The following is a 15,860-nucleotide window of genomic DNA, read 5'->3' on the forward strand; positions in this document are numbered from 1 at the left end:
CCGAATCCCTCACCAAGGTATTCTTGTTTCCCTTTTCAATGGCATGAACACACCTTCTTTTGATTTTTTTTGTGTGTGACAGCCCTCACTATTCTATTTATCTCTTTAATTTAATTTTCTCTGTGACATCACACTTTAATTTTGCTTCCTTTTAAGCACCCATGGCGCGCCAAGCATTGGATAAAATAGAAAAGATACAAACCTTGCTGTCCCTGGACTCGCACATTAAAAGCAATATGACAGGCAAAATATCCCCCATTGGCAAGGGGTAGTCCTTATGCTTTTTTCCCTTTCTCCCTTTGAAAGAAACCCTGTTTCTCTGAATAAACCTAAGAAGTTCCCTCGATCAAAGTTATAAAAAACCAGGAGTGTTTGAAACCAGTGTCAGAGAGTGAGCAGAGGTGTAAGTCTGACTCTGCTCCCAGCCTGCCCTCTTGCTGTCTGCACTCCTGCCCTCCTGCCTCACCTGGGCAGGCTCCCCTCCACCTACTCAGCAGTTACCAGCGTCCCCCTCCCACCCCCAACACATACACACATACACACACACACACACACACACACACACACACACACACTACCACCCAGGAGCCAAAGGAGTGCTCCCTCCCACCTCCGCTGCCCGGCACCTCCCACATGCAGGGACTGCAAACCCTGGGAAGGAGAGGTTTGCTCATGTTCTGGTCTGGGAGGACTGGCAGTCTCTGGGCGCCCCTGAGCAAGGGGAAATCCAGACAGGTGAGGACCCAGCTCCTCATGTCCCCCCAATCACCCCCAATTTTTCCCTTTCTCCCTTTTCTACATATTCCCTCAGGATCTGTGTTTTTCCCCTGTAACGCTGAAGCCCTCTCATACCTGCGGGGACTGCAGAGGGACACGGGTACACACCTTAGTGTCTGACTCTAGTGTGTGTGGGAGTGGAGGGGTTAGAAACTGGGGTTAGAATCCCCACTCTGTCTTCCTCCTACGCGCTTCCCTCCCCCCCCCCCCCCTCCCTGTCACTCACAGCCCATCACTTCATGGTTCTTGAGGCGCAAAGTGATCTCCCCTGTTTCTGCCATCAGCGGCTTGGGCATCCCAGGCTCAGGTCAGCTGGAGGATCCCCATTCAAGGGGTCCGCACCTGCACCCCAAGCTTCAAAGTTGTGCAAAAACAGCATCCGGGAGCAGAGGAGCTGCCAGCGGCTCTAGGGGAGGTGGGCGGGGAGAAGAGGGTGAGCCACCTTTTAGAAGGGGCAGGGAGGCGGAGGGGAGGTGGGGAGTGGGTGGGTGGTGGGGACCAGCTGCTGGGAGGCCAGAGCAAGGTGGCCCCCGCAGCCTGGGAGCCGGCTCTGGGGACGCACCAGCAGCCAATGGCTGAGCCGAGTTGTACAGCAGATGGCGTCCGACTGCGCTGTTCCTTCCTCCTCCTCCTCCTCCTCCCCCCCGCTTCAGTGCTGAGGAGCCAGAGTCGCCGCCGGGTTGCCAGAAGCTGGAATGGGTGGTCTCTGGACACACATCCCCATCTCTCTGGCGCTCGGGAAGCTCGGGGCGAGGGGGCTCCCTGAGGCTGCGGCGAGGCAGGCGAGGCGGGTGAGTGCGGCGGGCGCGCCCGGAGCGGGATGCGGGGAGCCGGCCAGCGGCCAGCGGGGGCTATTGGAGGCAGCCACCAGGACTGGAGGGTGCACCCGGGCAAGGACTTTGCTCTTGCCTCCCCGGACAGCCTGCCTCACCCCTGCTCCTAGCCAGATGCCGGAACTTGCTAGCAGAGCTGCGAGGGCGCTTCTGGCAGCCGGCGGGCAGGGGCTGCGGAGGGATGGGCTGCCCGGGGCGCACGCCCAGACCGGGGATTGGGGAGCAGAGATGCCCGGTTTAGGGACTTGGGCACAGACCTCAGGCGGTGGGACTGAGTCGTCTGATTAGGGCGGCTGGAGCTCTGTTTCCTCCACTTCCAGCTGCTTTGGCAGGCACTGAAGAAGGGAGTCTGGGTCCCCATCCTGAACCGGGAACCTTGGAACCCAGGATGGAAGGGTGGGGAGTTCTGCCAGCTGTGGCTTTGCAAACAGGTTGACAGAGGGGTTCCTTTGGATGGCTGGGATGCAGACTGCGTGCCTGCGAGTGGGCGGTCAGTGCTCCAGAGGGTGGCTGAGCCAGCCCAGAAGTTTTGCAGCTTCCCCTGCTTTATCACGGAATGTCAGGAGGCTGCAGCAACAGTTTACATTGCCACTGTCCCTGCGGGGGGCGAGGGGCATGCCTGCCGGAGAGAACTGGATTTAGGTCTGGTGTGACATTTGGCTGTTCATCAAGAGAAAACTGTCAATGGACCCTGGGAGTGAGGGGCAAGGAGGAGGACATGTGTAATTTTTAAAGCCTTACCATGGGCTCCTGTCACCTCTCCTTGCTAACATCTCAGGTAGTATTTCAGTTGCTTGAATATGCAAGTGAAACCCCCACTTTTGGGAGTCCACCTAGTTTGAGTCTTTGGAGTTGGAGAACCTGGGTGTGTGTTCGGCGAGGGCATCATTCTGCTCTCTCAATCTCTTTTTGAAATAAGGGGAGGGGGGCTTTATTTCAGGGGAACGGTGATCCAGATAATGGTACTTTTTTTTTGGGGGGGGGAACCCATTCAGAGCCTTCCTTAATTGATTACAGTTCAGTTCTATTCCCTGTGGTCAAGGTGGAGTTCAACTAAGGTTACGGTACCTGGGCATGTTCCCTGGAAGACTCCGGGCTGTGTGGTGCTCTGTTCATGGCCAGGGTGGTCTGCTAGTAGTCTGCAATTGCCCATCTTTATGTGCGTCCATGCTCTTGTGCGTGACAGTGGGCGGGAGGAGCCTTCTTGGTGTTTTCCAGGAGTGCACCTGTGGGTGCTCTGTTATCACAGAAATGGTGACCCTTGCAGGCTGGGTGCAGGGCAGCCAGGCTGCGGGGGGAGTTTTTGTGTGTGTCTGTGCATGCACAAACACACACGTGCACACGGAGTGTCCTTTTGGCAGGCAGTCTTTGGATGTCAAAGCGATGCGCTCATCTCCCAGGCGGCGTGAGGACAGTGTGTGTGCTGGGGGCAGTGATCTCTGGGGAAGCCTTTCTGTGCTCTAGGGGTACTGCAGCTTTTATTCTTAAGGCTTCATGAAAGCCATTGAGGATGTTACTAACAAATCAAGAAGTGCTATCCAGTGGAGAGTGAAAAGCTCATGGGTTTGTGGGTTGAAAACTGCATAAAGTTTTCTGCTTTTTGTGGGCAGATAAGCCATCTGAGTAGGTTCCTTGGAATTAGCTTTCTATATGCCGGGGCATTGTGGCTTTTTGTTGTCTGTTTGTTATTCCACCTACCAGCTGGGATTTGAGGACTGGAAACTCTTCTTCATGTAAATCTAAGAACTACAAAGATAATTCCCCTGTCCCTGTTACCACATACAATAGTTGACTTCAAAAATGTGGGCTAGGCGTGCACATTAGCACAGACTCAGCACAGACAGTTCCAGCAGCACTGACACCTACAAACCAGTCGGGGTTCTGAGGATTGGAGATGATCCGCGCTAAGTGCTTGGAGATGTGTAGTCCAGGAAAGGACTGCCTGATGGCCCATTCTGAGGGCTCATAACATGTGGGATTATTTTATATCTACCTGTATAGTAAATCCATGCTTGAAAAATGATCTTTACAAAGTTTCTTAATCCTTAAAGTGTTTGCTTATTAAAGAATTGAAGAGCTAAGAAGCAGAAAAACTGTAGACAAGTAGACAAAGTAATTACTTATCATAAAACATATTAACACAGACTGTACAGTTCGGGGGTTGACATTAATTAATTGTCAACTAAAGGTACCTTTCTGTTCTCTGCTGAGTGTGCCTTTTGAGAGAAAGAAGGTAAAGATTTAAAGAAAAATGCTATGTCTCTAATGTACTCTATCAGGAAGGCCATTAGGACCTTGTCTACTTGCTGCAGATCCTGTTTCTGAGGGAATAATACTTTTATTGATATTTGTAAAAAAAAAAAAAGTTTAACTTTAGATAACAGACTGAAAAAGCATAATAAAAAAAATTAGGAGTTAACAGGACTGTCCAAACAAAACAGTTTCCAAAGTCTGTCAGTTCATTTTAATTATATTCTACCAACTGAAGCTGGAGTCACACGATTTCTTCAAAGGAAAACAAAATCCTGTTCAAACTGCAATTTTGCTGTTCTGCACACCTGTATAACGATTATTAAAGCAATAACATCATTTCAAAGGTTTGAATAGAATCATGAAGAATAGTTGACTGGTCCCATTGAGTTAAGAGTCAAAATGACAAATGATACAATATATTAAGTATACAATCAGACAAACAGATTAAAGGAGTCTAAGTAGTGATTACTGTACTACTTGGTGGAGAAAAGAAGAACACCGGTAACAATGCAGCAGCTTCACAGACGCTCTGCAGAAAACGTGTGAGATGGTCTTTGACTGCCTGGAGGGCATTTCAGTTAGAAACTTTTTCTATAAGCCACTTAGATATGCTTTTGGATTTTTAAAATATGAATTACTTCGAAGTGCTTTATGTTTTTAAAAGAAGACTTTCTCCACTCTGTAACCAGACAGGAAGCAGGTAGATACACTTTAACACCAGGTAGCTTCCTAAATATAGCACAGATCCTTAATTTAGAGCTGTTAATGGGATTAATATCTAAGTGATAATTAACTTGTTCAACCTGTGAAAGGAGAAGACTTTTAAATTCCACTCTCAATGTTAGGAGTTTTGGAAGTTGTGGGTTTGTGTGGGACCAGTGGTGTAGCAGATGTGAAACCGTGGTCTTCTTGCTCCAAGCATTTTATTCAACCTTTAAAGTTTCTCCATTAATTGGGATTATTTTGCTGGTGTTTTACTAGCATTTCCATGGGTGGTTTTTCATAGCTCACAATAGCTAGTGAAGAAAGCAAGCAACAGCGGTTAGGAGCAGTTCCCTGTCAGCTTGTACACAGCTCTTGACTGAGGGGGAACTAGGATCATAGTCACTGAGTTCCTAGGATTAGGCTTTCATTCTGAGCCATGTTGCCTGGAGTAGGCCAGTTGCACAAAATGTAAATACTTAGTTAATTTTTTTCGGTTGTAATCCACCTGGGATTTATTATGAGCATTCTATGGCTCCCAGATCAAGTGACTCATTTGACGAGGAAACTATAGAATATCAGTGAAATCATTTGCTCCAAGTCTTTTGGTTGACTTCTAACATCCACCCTGGCGATGCCCCTCACTGCTGGAGGGGGCTTAGTGACCGCAGGGCAGACAGTTCAATGCAAGCATGGTTTATACACCAAACAGTTATGACCTCCAGCATATGCACTAACTACTCTACATTTTAAGAGGTTGTGTATATGCTTTTGTGATGAATAAGACACATTACATTGAAAAGCAATACTATTTCTACTAGCTACTGGTCATTAGGCATGTTTGCAATTAATGGCTTCTAAAACTGTAACTCTCCACTGCGATGTGGAAAGCCGTAGACATTTTTGAAGTGAAAATAAAAGAGGTCCTTCTATCAAAGAAGGCTGGACATTGACCTAGATGTAAGGATCTGTGAAAAGGTGGAACTGTTCCTGCGGGGAACAAAAGGCTCTCATGGTTGCACGTAGGTATTTTGCAGCAAGAGACACGATGCCTGCTTTTTATGTTGCCTCTCTAGGCATATTCTAATTATGAGCCTCTCATAATTAAATACACGGCAGCTAAAAAGAGAGTCCTAAGTAACTCATGCACAGGCAATTCCTCAGTGCCTTGACTGGGGAGGAGCTCTTCGCTGTGTTCGGCCTGCGTGAGGGTTTGACTGCAGATTTGTAGTCTACCGTTGTGTTAAGGAACAGCTCATTACTTCTGGAAGAATCACAATGTGGAGAAAAGCACTCAAGTTCATGGCAGTTAGGCACCATCGCCACACTCTTAGACTAGTTTTGCAGTAATGCATATTTTAATTTCGCGTTTTTCAGGTGCTTATTTTTAAAAGCATACCACGTAGTACACACTAATGAAAGATTTTAATTATAATAAGACTAAGGCTTGCAGGAATCTCTCCTTGCAGAGTTTGCTTCTGGGCTCTCTATTGATTTCTACCCTTCATGCTTATGTGAGACATTTTCAGGGTGATTTGGCCAGTGTGCACTGATACAGCCTTGCTGGCTATAAAAATATCGAAATACCTCTGCACTGCTAGGTAAATGAGTGCTGTTCTGAGCCTCCTGAAGGGCCTACTGCCACCTCAGGCCTACTGGCCACCCCCCTGAGACCTCATAGATCTTTTTTTGGTGCAGACACTTGGTATGGCAGGGGGGCTGGGGACCTGTTCCAGGGATATTGTTGGAGCCTGTTCTGATTGGTTGGTGCTTGAATTCTACCACTTGGTGAATATTTTTTATATTGTCCCTTGATATTTTTATTCTTAACCTGTATAAATGCAAGCATTGGCATTATCAGGTAGTTGAACTTGAAATCTGCTTAACTTTACATTTTAATTTTTTATATTTAAGATTTATATCTATTAAATATTATTTGCATATACTTATATTACTAAAAATCCCAAGGTTACCTAGATACCTTTCGTTTAAAGTCACTCTACTTTCAATTGCATTTGTTTCCCCCGCAAACAAACTAACCCTACTAAAGTCATAATGGAAAGGGACAGAGCCAAATTTCTCAGCTAGGTCATCTGCCAGAACTATATACACCTTTCTACCCCACCTAATTAAAATGCATGTATATTGGAGTAGTTCAACAGGCTATTTTTTTGGGTGAAGGGAAGCAATTATTTTTTTTTCTCATCTCCATTTCTAGTCCTCAGAAGTAACTTAGTTATTTGTATCTACTTTCACTCATTTTTGTGATTCAATATTGTTAACAGGGCTTCGTGTCACCCAAATTGACCCTTTCTGTGAAGTGGAATATATTCTGGCCAGTCACGGAGAAGAAAGGGATATTGATAACTTTGAGGCTCTTTAAGAAAAATCCTTTGGTTGTTCCTTTTGAATCTCTTCTAGCTAAAACTAAAAGCAAACACTGCTAGACGGGGCCCTGAACAATACTATTAAAGTTTTGCTTCTTTCTTTCTTTCTTTCTTTCTTTCTTTCTTTCTTTCTTTCTTTCTTTCTTTCTTCTTTCTTTCTTTCTTTCTTTCTTTCTTTCTTTCTTTCTTTCTTTCTTTCTTTCTTTCGTGGCAAAGTTCTGTTTCTTTTTCTTTTTTAAAAATTTCTTTATTGAGTAAGGTATTACATATGTGTCCTTATCCCCCCATTATCCTCCTACACTCATGCCCTCACCCCCCTACTGTCTGTGTCCATTGGTTAGGCTTATATGCATACATACAAGTCCTTTGGTTGATCTCTCCCCCTTACTCCCACCCTCCCCTACCTTCCCTCTGAGGTTTGATGGTCTGATCGATGCTTCCCTGTCTCCAGGTCTGTTTTTGTTCATCAGTTTATGTTGTTCAATATATTCCATAAATGAGTGAGATCATGTGATATTTATCTTTCTCTGCCTGGCTTATTTCACTTAGCATAATGCTCTTTGGTTCCATCCATGTTGTTGCAAATGGTAAGAATCCCTTCTTTTTTTTACCACAGCATAGTATTCCATTGTGTAGATGTGCCTCAGTTTTTTTATCCACTCATCTGCTGATGAGCACTTAGGCTGTTTCCAAATCTTAGCTATGGTACATTGTGCTGCTATGAACATAGGGGTGCATATATCCTTTCTGATTGCTGTTTCTAGTTTCTTGGGATATAATCTTAGAAGAGCAATCACTGGGTCAAATAGGAGTTCCATTTTTAGTTTTTTTTTTGTGTGTTTTTTTAAGGAAACTCCATACCTGATTCTTTCTTAAACAGAAAAAAAAATAGTGTTCCAGATCTTACACTAAATTTACTCATGACAGCCTTTAACTTTCTATTATCCCCTTCTTCTGTGAAGTCTGTTTCCTTTAAGTGGCTCACAAGACCTCCACCTAATTTTTTAATATGTTTTTATTGATTTTTTTGGAGAGAGAGGAAGGAAGAGGGAGAGAGAGAGAGAGAGAGAGAGAGAGAGAGAGAGAGAGAGAGAGAGAGAAGGAGAGAGAAAGATTGGTTACTGCTTTGGGCCCCTAGATTCCAATTATCCAAATTTATCTATTAGGCAAGACTCAATTTTAATTAAACTTCCATTGAGTTTTCTCTGATTACACCAATTCACGAAGTCTTCTATCTGAAGAACTCACAGGGTAGATTCTAATTTTAATAGCTGTTGAAATCTATTTTCTTATTAGCATCTACTTGTGGAATGCTTGTAGTAAAGGCTTTGAATAGAAAGGGCATCACACTCTACTGAGAATTCTGGGAAAAGTTTGAGAGGAGAATGTGATGCAGAGTAGAGCCTGGGTGGAACAGCCCTTTGAGGATCTGTAAGGCAAGACTCACAATAGCCAGGGAGGCAGCGAGAGTGGTTATCTAGGCCATGCTGCATCAGTTTATCTAATCCTCATAATAAAGTTGCAAAATGGGTTCGATTACGTAGTCCCATTTTACATGCTAGGAAACAGAGGCTGAGGGACCTTTGGCACCAGGTATGAGGCCAGTGCAACTGGATAGATACAGAGCCAAGATTTGCATTGCAGTCTGTTGACTGCCAGGCCCTGAGACACCAGACAGTCCTAGAGACTGAAGTTTGGGTCATCAGGTTTAGTCTTACCCTTGGTTGGAATTTTCCCCAGATGCAAGAGTGTACATACATATGTTCACATGGAAATAAACACACACACACATACACTCACTCACTGCCAGAGCCTCACTCACAGTGGAGAATTGCTGAGTCACTTCTCCCTGGACATAGATGGCTTATTTGGAAATATGAGAAAAGGCTGTATTTTGATTTGACACAGATCTGATACATGAAGATTATAATATCTTAGATTTGCAAAGAGCTTGAGACATTTGTATATAAAAGTGTTGGCTTCCTGGGGAATCACTGAAATTCAGAAAATCCAGGCATACTTAAGGAAACCCCATCATATTCCTTTTCACTATTAGCTTATCGTAAGGCAGCCCTGTTCTGACTATGCATAGCATTAGCTTTGCAATTAGCACAAAGAGCAGAAAAGGAGGAAGAGCAGTCTTCAGTTGTGAGTGGGAGTGGGCTGGTCGTGGCCTTGGTCAACTCCCATGATTGGGCTGAGGATCTGGTCAAGCGAGTGCCCTTCTCTGTCCTCTCTGCTCCAGGTACAACTGGACAGGAAAGTGTCCTTGGTGGAAGGGGACAGCTTTACTAAGGAGACAAGGATGATTCTTTGGTTAAGCCTACATAAAAAGTCGCATTTCTGAAGGTCTGTCTCTTGAAAGTGTTTTGCTGGGTCAGCATGAGGTCTCTTGATATGAACTTCCATAGGAATATATAATATCCCAGATTCTGATAACACGATAACAAAGTTTTGTAACAATTTCTATAGAAATGTACTGTTGAAGTATGACCAGCTTTTCTCCTTTGACACAATCATATATTAAAAGAGCTTAGGCAATTTGAAATTGTAGAGATATTTATACTCATTCTCAGGAATTAATTTCTTTACATTCACAGTTATCTAGGAATGTGCTAGTCTATATCTAGGAAATGTGGGTTCCCATCTTTGGGGGTATTTAAACAGAGGACAAACAAGTACATGTCAGGGTATTATACAGAGAGAACCTGCACATTGGATATTAATAACAGATTTATTGAGCTTATACTATGTGCCAGATACTGTTGAACATATGAAGTCCCCTCAAAAAGCTTGGAGTCCATTGTATTATTACTATTCCCGTTTACAGATGCAGAAATAGTCAGTCACTTGCAGTCTCACAGGTCAGGATCTGCACTCAGTCTGATTCTAGAGCAGCTTTCTTCAACAGAAATTGAGCATGAGTTGCAAATACAATTCATACTATATAGAATCTTTAATTTTCTAGTAGTAGCATTGGGAAAAGAAAAAATTAAGTTAAGTTTAATAATATATTTTAATAATCTAATATATCCAAATATTGAAATTTTTACATATATTGATTACCAAAAAAAACTAAGAAAATATATATATATTTTACTAGTAGCCCTACACACGAATCTGTGTGCCAGTAGTTCTCTATGGGGCCTGGCCACTCATTACCCGCTGCCCAGAAGTCCTCTGTGGCCCAGAGACCCATCCATAGCTGGGCACAGAACGCTTGCCTCATTCTGCCAGGCTGCTCACACTGCTCTTGCTCAGTGGCCGCCTTCTCCCTTTGCCCCCCCTCACAGGACTGGGGAACTCTGCCAGGGCTGAGAAGATTGGGTGCCGCCATCTTGTGGCTATGGGTACCATCATCTTTGTGACAAAGTGATAGTTAATTTGCATATTACCCTTTTATTAGATAGGATTGATTTTTTTACAGAGAGGAGGGGAGAGGGATAGAGAGTTAGAAACATCAATGAGAGAGAAACATTGATCAGCTGCCTCCTGCACAACCCCTACTTGGGATATGCCCACGACTAAGGTACGTGCCCCTGATAAGAATCAAACCTGGACCCTTTAGTCTGCAGGCTGATGCTCTATCCACTGAGCCAAACCAATTAGGACTATATTTTTTGAACTAAGTCCTTGAAATCCAATCTGCATTTTACACTTGCAAGCGCCTCTCAGTTCAGACTAGCCTTGTCTCAAATGCTTAATAGCAGCACATGGTTGGTGGCAACCATATGGGATGTGCCTAGAACTTGCACTATAAATAATTCCACTCTACTGGCTGTCTGTTGTCTTCCAGTTTCCTTACAAGGCTTCTATCATCAGTCTTTGCATATATAATGTGGTTCATCTATTTGTTAACTCCACCTTTAAATATCAGCATGAATGATCTCTTAAGTAAAAGACTTAAAACACATCTATAACTTCTCTTAGGATCACACCTACTTTTATTATATTTCATTTATTTTTAATTTATTTTATTTTTTAAAAATATATTTTATTGATTTTTTATAGAGAGGAAGGGAGAGAGATAGAGAGCCAGAAACGTCGATGAGAGAGAAACATTGACCAGCCACCTACCAGGGATGTGCCCGAAGCCAACGTACATGCCCTTGACTGGAATCGAACCTGAGACCTTTCAGTCCGCAGACTGATGCTCTACCACTGAGCCAAACCAGTTTCGGCTCATTTATTTTTAAAGAATATGTTTTTATTTATTTTAGAGAGAGAGGAAGGGAGAGGAAGAGAGAGTAACATGGATGAGAAACATTGATTGGCTGCCTCCAGCACACCCCCTACTAAGGATGTAGATGGAAATCTGAGCCATGCCCTGACCAGGAATTGAACTGGCCACCTCTTTGGGGATGAGAGGATGCTCAACCAACTGAGCCAAACCAGCCAGGCAACTTAAAACCTACAAGATAGAAAGATTTCTCTGTATATTATATGTAAAAAAAAAATAAGTCCTATATGCCTTTTGTTTGTGAAGCTGGAGCACATCTGGGTAGTTTCCACTTTATAACTATTTGTACACATTATGGAATCACTGACCTTTTTATTTACAGGCTAAATAATCCCAGTTTCTTTTGTCATTTTTGTTTTGTTTTGGTTTGCTAGCATATATGTGAAGCCTGCTGCACATGAAATGGGCATATCCTATGATGTACTTATCTCTAATAAGAATGAGAAGGGGAAAATAACCATTAACTAAGGTTGAACATCACCAGTTTTTCTCATTTACCCTTGGTGTGTGTTACTCAGTCCTTTTTTCTTTATCCTTATTGTGATTACGGTAGTCAGAAATGGCATGTGGCTCACCAAAGTGATGTTTCTGATTAAATTATAGTGATTTTTTTGGTAGGCTTGATTCATTTCCTGGCAGGTAGAATTCTTCTCAGTTATCCGAAGGGCTTTTCTCAAGTTGGATTTCTGGCAGTAACTGACCCTCTGGGCTGTGGAAGGCTTCAATTGCAAAAGCAGAATGTGACATGCCTTTTATTGTGTGTTACATATAGAAACATCCTGTGTTTCCTTTGTAAGGGCAAACTATATTCAGCTATACATGTTAGTGTGACATATTTTAATAATTCCAAGTCTCTGTCTGGAGGTGAGGGACATATTACATGATTAGCTTAAATCTGACTTCAGTTGCTCATTAAAAGGAAAGTATTAAGTACAAGGTTTCAGTTGCAAGTAAAGAAAAATGTTAAACCTTTTAGGGAGGAATTTCCTAAGACAGACTCTAAGGATGTGTCATCTAATATTATGTACATGAATATTAGATATTTCAGTTAGATTATGGTGCTGTTTGAATTAAAATATCATGCTTGTGGACAGACATATCCCCAGTACAGCCCATCTTTCAGGTGATTATTATTATTATTATTATTATTATTATTATTATTATTATTTTAAAACTAAGCAGTATTAACACAGCAAGACAAACCAATGGAAATTGCAAGGTGCATTTATTTGTTAGCTGTATGAATACGTTCTAAGAGTTTTTATTGAGAACCTGGTGTGTCCAGGGTGCAGAGTGGGTGAAAGCAAGTATGTAATGCCAGCCCCAATTCCCAGAAATTTGCCATCTCCCTGGGAAGATGTAGCATGCACTTCCCCTGCCCTTTGCAAAGCAGAATCACCTTGTGAGATATGTATGAGATTTCTTCAAGTAAGAACAGAGGATGCTTCTTATTTATATTTGGATCTCCAGCACCTTGCGGAGAATAACTGCACAATCATGATGTGTTGGATTAAATGAAAGTGGTGCATTGATTTAATTTATGTATGTGAGTTAAATACAGCTTTCACATTATCTTTGTAACAGAGGCACCTATATAAAACCTCATTTTAAATAATGAGGATGAATAAAGTCTCATCCCAGTCCTTCTGCTATTCCCTGGCTGGACCTGCTCTGCTAACTCCGGTTGGTAACTCCTAGCAGCTTAGCTGTGGTTGAAAAGATAGTTCTAACAGGAAAGGAATGTGGGCCTCTCTTTTCAGCATGCCCAGCTTCTATCAGGAGTTAGCCTCATCACAGAGTCCTTCAGTGTACCAAAAAATCTATTTTGTTTTGTGGATGAAGAACCTTGACATTCACAATGACTAAATAATCCTTTATTTTGGAGCTATATAATCCTCGTAAGTGTGCATAGGAGAGGTGGGGAGTAGGATGGGATCATTTGTTTACATATGCCTGCATATGGCTTCCGATGACTGTTGATGAATACAGAGCTAACCACAATCAGGACAAGCACTTTGTGTGTGTGAGCAAGAGGAATCAATGAATGATTGGCAAGGCTACGTAACCTACAGAGGTGGTTATGAGTATCTTATCAGTGGTAGAATGTGCTGCATTGCTAGTTTGGCAATTTGGCCAGCTACAAAAAAAAAAAAGAAAAAAAAGAAAGAAATTGACATAGACAGTGAGGGCCTTTGCTCATGAGGAAAGTATTTCTTTAGCATTTTATAAGCAAGGCCTTCAATCTACTTTGATAGAATAAAATAGTTCTATTCAGCATATCATTTTCCCCATGGAAAATTTAGCCAATGGTTATGCAGTGTTTTCTATGATGTGCAAGGCACTATGCTTGGCCCAGTGGGTGTGCAGCCAATCCTGAGAACTGGCCATACCCCTGGGGACTTTTCATGGATTCACACACGGAAGGAGAAAAAAAGGATATTTCAAAGATAAAATTGCATCTGTAGAGTTTTATATATTAGTAGATTCTACTAATGGGAAGGAAGAAATTGGGCTCCCTATAACCCTGCTTGTTTTTTCCTTATAGTTTCCCCAACATTATCTCTGATTCTGTGTTAGATATGCTAGTCACTAAGACTGGTTATATGTATTCTCTTTAATATAACATCTTATGTCATGTAGTGTTTTGAAGCCCATGGCTTACGAATCCTCTTCAAGATTCATTAAAAACAACAATAAGCTCTCCTGCAGCCTGGCAGTGTGGGCAGATTGGCTTAGCTCTGGTTTACTGGTCTGTACAGTACTTTATCCCATTCTCAAATTCTGTGTTTTGAAAACTTGTGATGCTCACAGTCTAAATAAAGTGAGACCCAAATCCTTATAATCTAAGGTAAACAGCTTTGTCCTGGCGTGTGTCAGTGAGTGGCGGAGAAATGTACACAGGGACAGAGTTATCCATTGATTTGGCAACAGGGTTGGCAAGCACAAATGTTTGGTAAATGCCTACAAGATAAAAGCATCTGAAATAGCAAAGTAGTCAATCAGCCTCAAGAACTGAGAGCTGAGAGGTGCTCAAAATAGTATGAAATCATTCATGTTGTGAAGGCTTAAGATGGGACCATAGAATGCTGGAAATTTGGTAGGGTGCACGTGTAAGCACTCCTTCCCCCCGAAAGAAAACATGCATATTTGAATGATAGGAAAGTGATAGCAAATGCAAGATGAGAAATGACAGGAAGAGAGGAACAGAGGAAGGGAATTATTCAACTGAAAGGGGAAAAACATTCCCAGCTGTTGTGACTAGACATGTGTTCGGAAATGTCATTTAACTGAAATCAAAGATGAGCCGGTTAGAAGGGAGAGGAGGAAATGCCTGGGAAAGAGTGCACACTACCCTGGAGATTGAGCCAATTGCAAAAGTGGGAAGAATCTGTGTAACTCAGGTTATGCATTCTCTTGGATTTAGAGAAACTCAATTTAAGAGAGCAACAGCAAATGGCAGAGCAATGAAGCAGTGCGTGATACAGTGACATTGAATGCTAGGTCTAATGTACCATTATAAATTTATATGTAGAATATGTAAGTGCAAGTCTTTCCCATTTAAAACAAAAAAATCTACTCCTGACTCCCCTTCTACTTACCTCTTCATCTACTTGTCTTCCTTTCAAATTATACCTTCCCAAACTAGTCAGATTTGTCACTTTTTCCCCTGACTGGCCTATCCAGCCTGGATTGTGCCCTCCGATGCTCCAATGAAAATAGCTCTTGCCAAAGTCATGGATTACTTCCCAGTTGTCAACTCCAATGGACACTTTCCAGTCTCTCTTTATTGTGATGATTAAAAGAAGAATCTTGGTATATTAGAGGAGCCAAGAACGGATTGGCCAAGTTCCCATGATCTTGCCATTTTGATTCTCTCTTTTGAAGCTGCCAAAATAACTACTGAAGATTTAGACAAGCAAAATGGACAATTTTGGACTAAATGTAAACTGGAAAAGATTGAAATGTATGGCACCTTGCCAAAGAGAATAGCTCTGAAATAAAGTTGAAATTGAAATACCAGCCTTCAAATTGAGCAAGACATGGGTAAGTAAAAGGAAATTTAATTAAGCTTTATTAGTAGAAAATATGATAATCATTTATGAAAGATCCCCTGTTTGCTCCACAGGGATGAAGGGAAACATTGCTCAGTACACAGATGTGTTTGTTCCTCTTCCTAGAAGCCTTTGAAGCCTAAAGAAGTTCAGAGGGCGTGGTTTTAAGGAATACATAAAGATGAACATGCACTCAGACACTGGTGCCCCGATGATCACCAAACTCATTGATCCAGAGTGTAGAGAAAATGAAGGATGTGCTTGTAGAATATTTGGATTGGCATCTTTCAAAGACCACTTCAGTCCCCTCCTAATCATTGCTGGTGGGTAGGGTTTCCCAGCTAAATTCAAAGATAACTGTTTACAGACTTCTAGATTTATTTCATATTTTTTCCTTATTTTTTATTTGTTCAGAAATTGCCACTTTAAAAATATTCAAGACAGAGGAGAGATGGAAGGGGATAAATATTAGGTCAGTCCCTTTTAAAGAGAAAAGACACCACCACCACGATCAGGAGCAGATGTTTATTAAACACCTGCTCTAGTCCTTTAAGTTGTCTCTAAGGTCAGTGAGAAATTCTGAGTGCTCAGACACTCTGCAGGGAAATGTGTCTAG

The 15,860-nt window shown here is 42.5% G+C and overlaps 1 protein-coding gene across 2 annotated transcripts in view; it reads left to right on the plus strand.

Annotated features, from left to right (window-relative positions):
• THSD7B (thrombospondin type 1 domain containing 7B) overlaps positions 1–15,860 on the plus strand; it is a 959,962-nt gene that overhangs the window by 135,980 nt on the left and 808,122 nt on the right. The window contains exon 1 of one of the 2 annotated variants that reach the window (XM_084891906.1): positions 1,346–1,568. The exons of the other annotated variant lie outside the window; for it this stretch is intronic. The gene's annotated coding sequence lies outside the window, so the exon portion shown is untranslated. Of the gene's footprint in view, positions 1–1,345; positions 1,569–15,860 lie in introns of those variants that run through there. 2 annotated transcript variants of the gene reach the window in all.

This window comes from Pipistrellus hanaki (genome assembly GCF_964339955.1).
Source record: "Pipistrellus hanaki genome assembly, chromosome: 8".
Taxonomy (NCBI): Eukaryota; Metazoa; Chordata; class Mammalia; order Chiroptera; family Vespertilionidae; genus Pipistrellus; species Pipistrellus hanaki.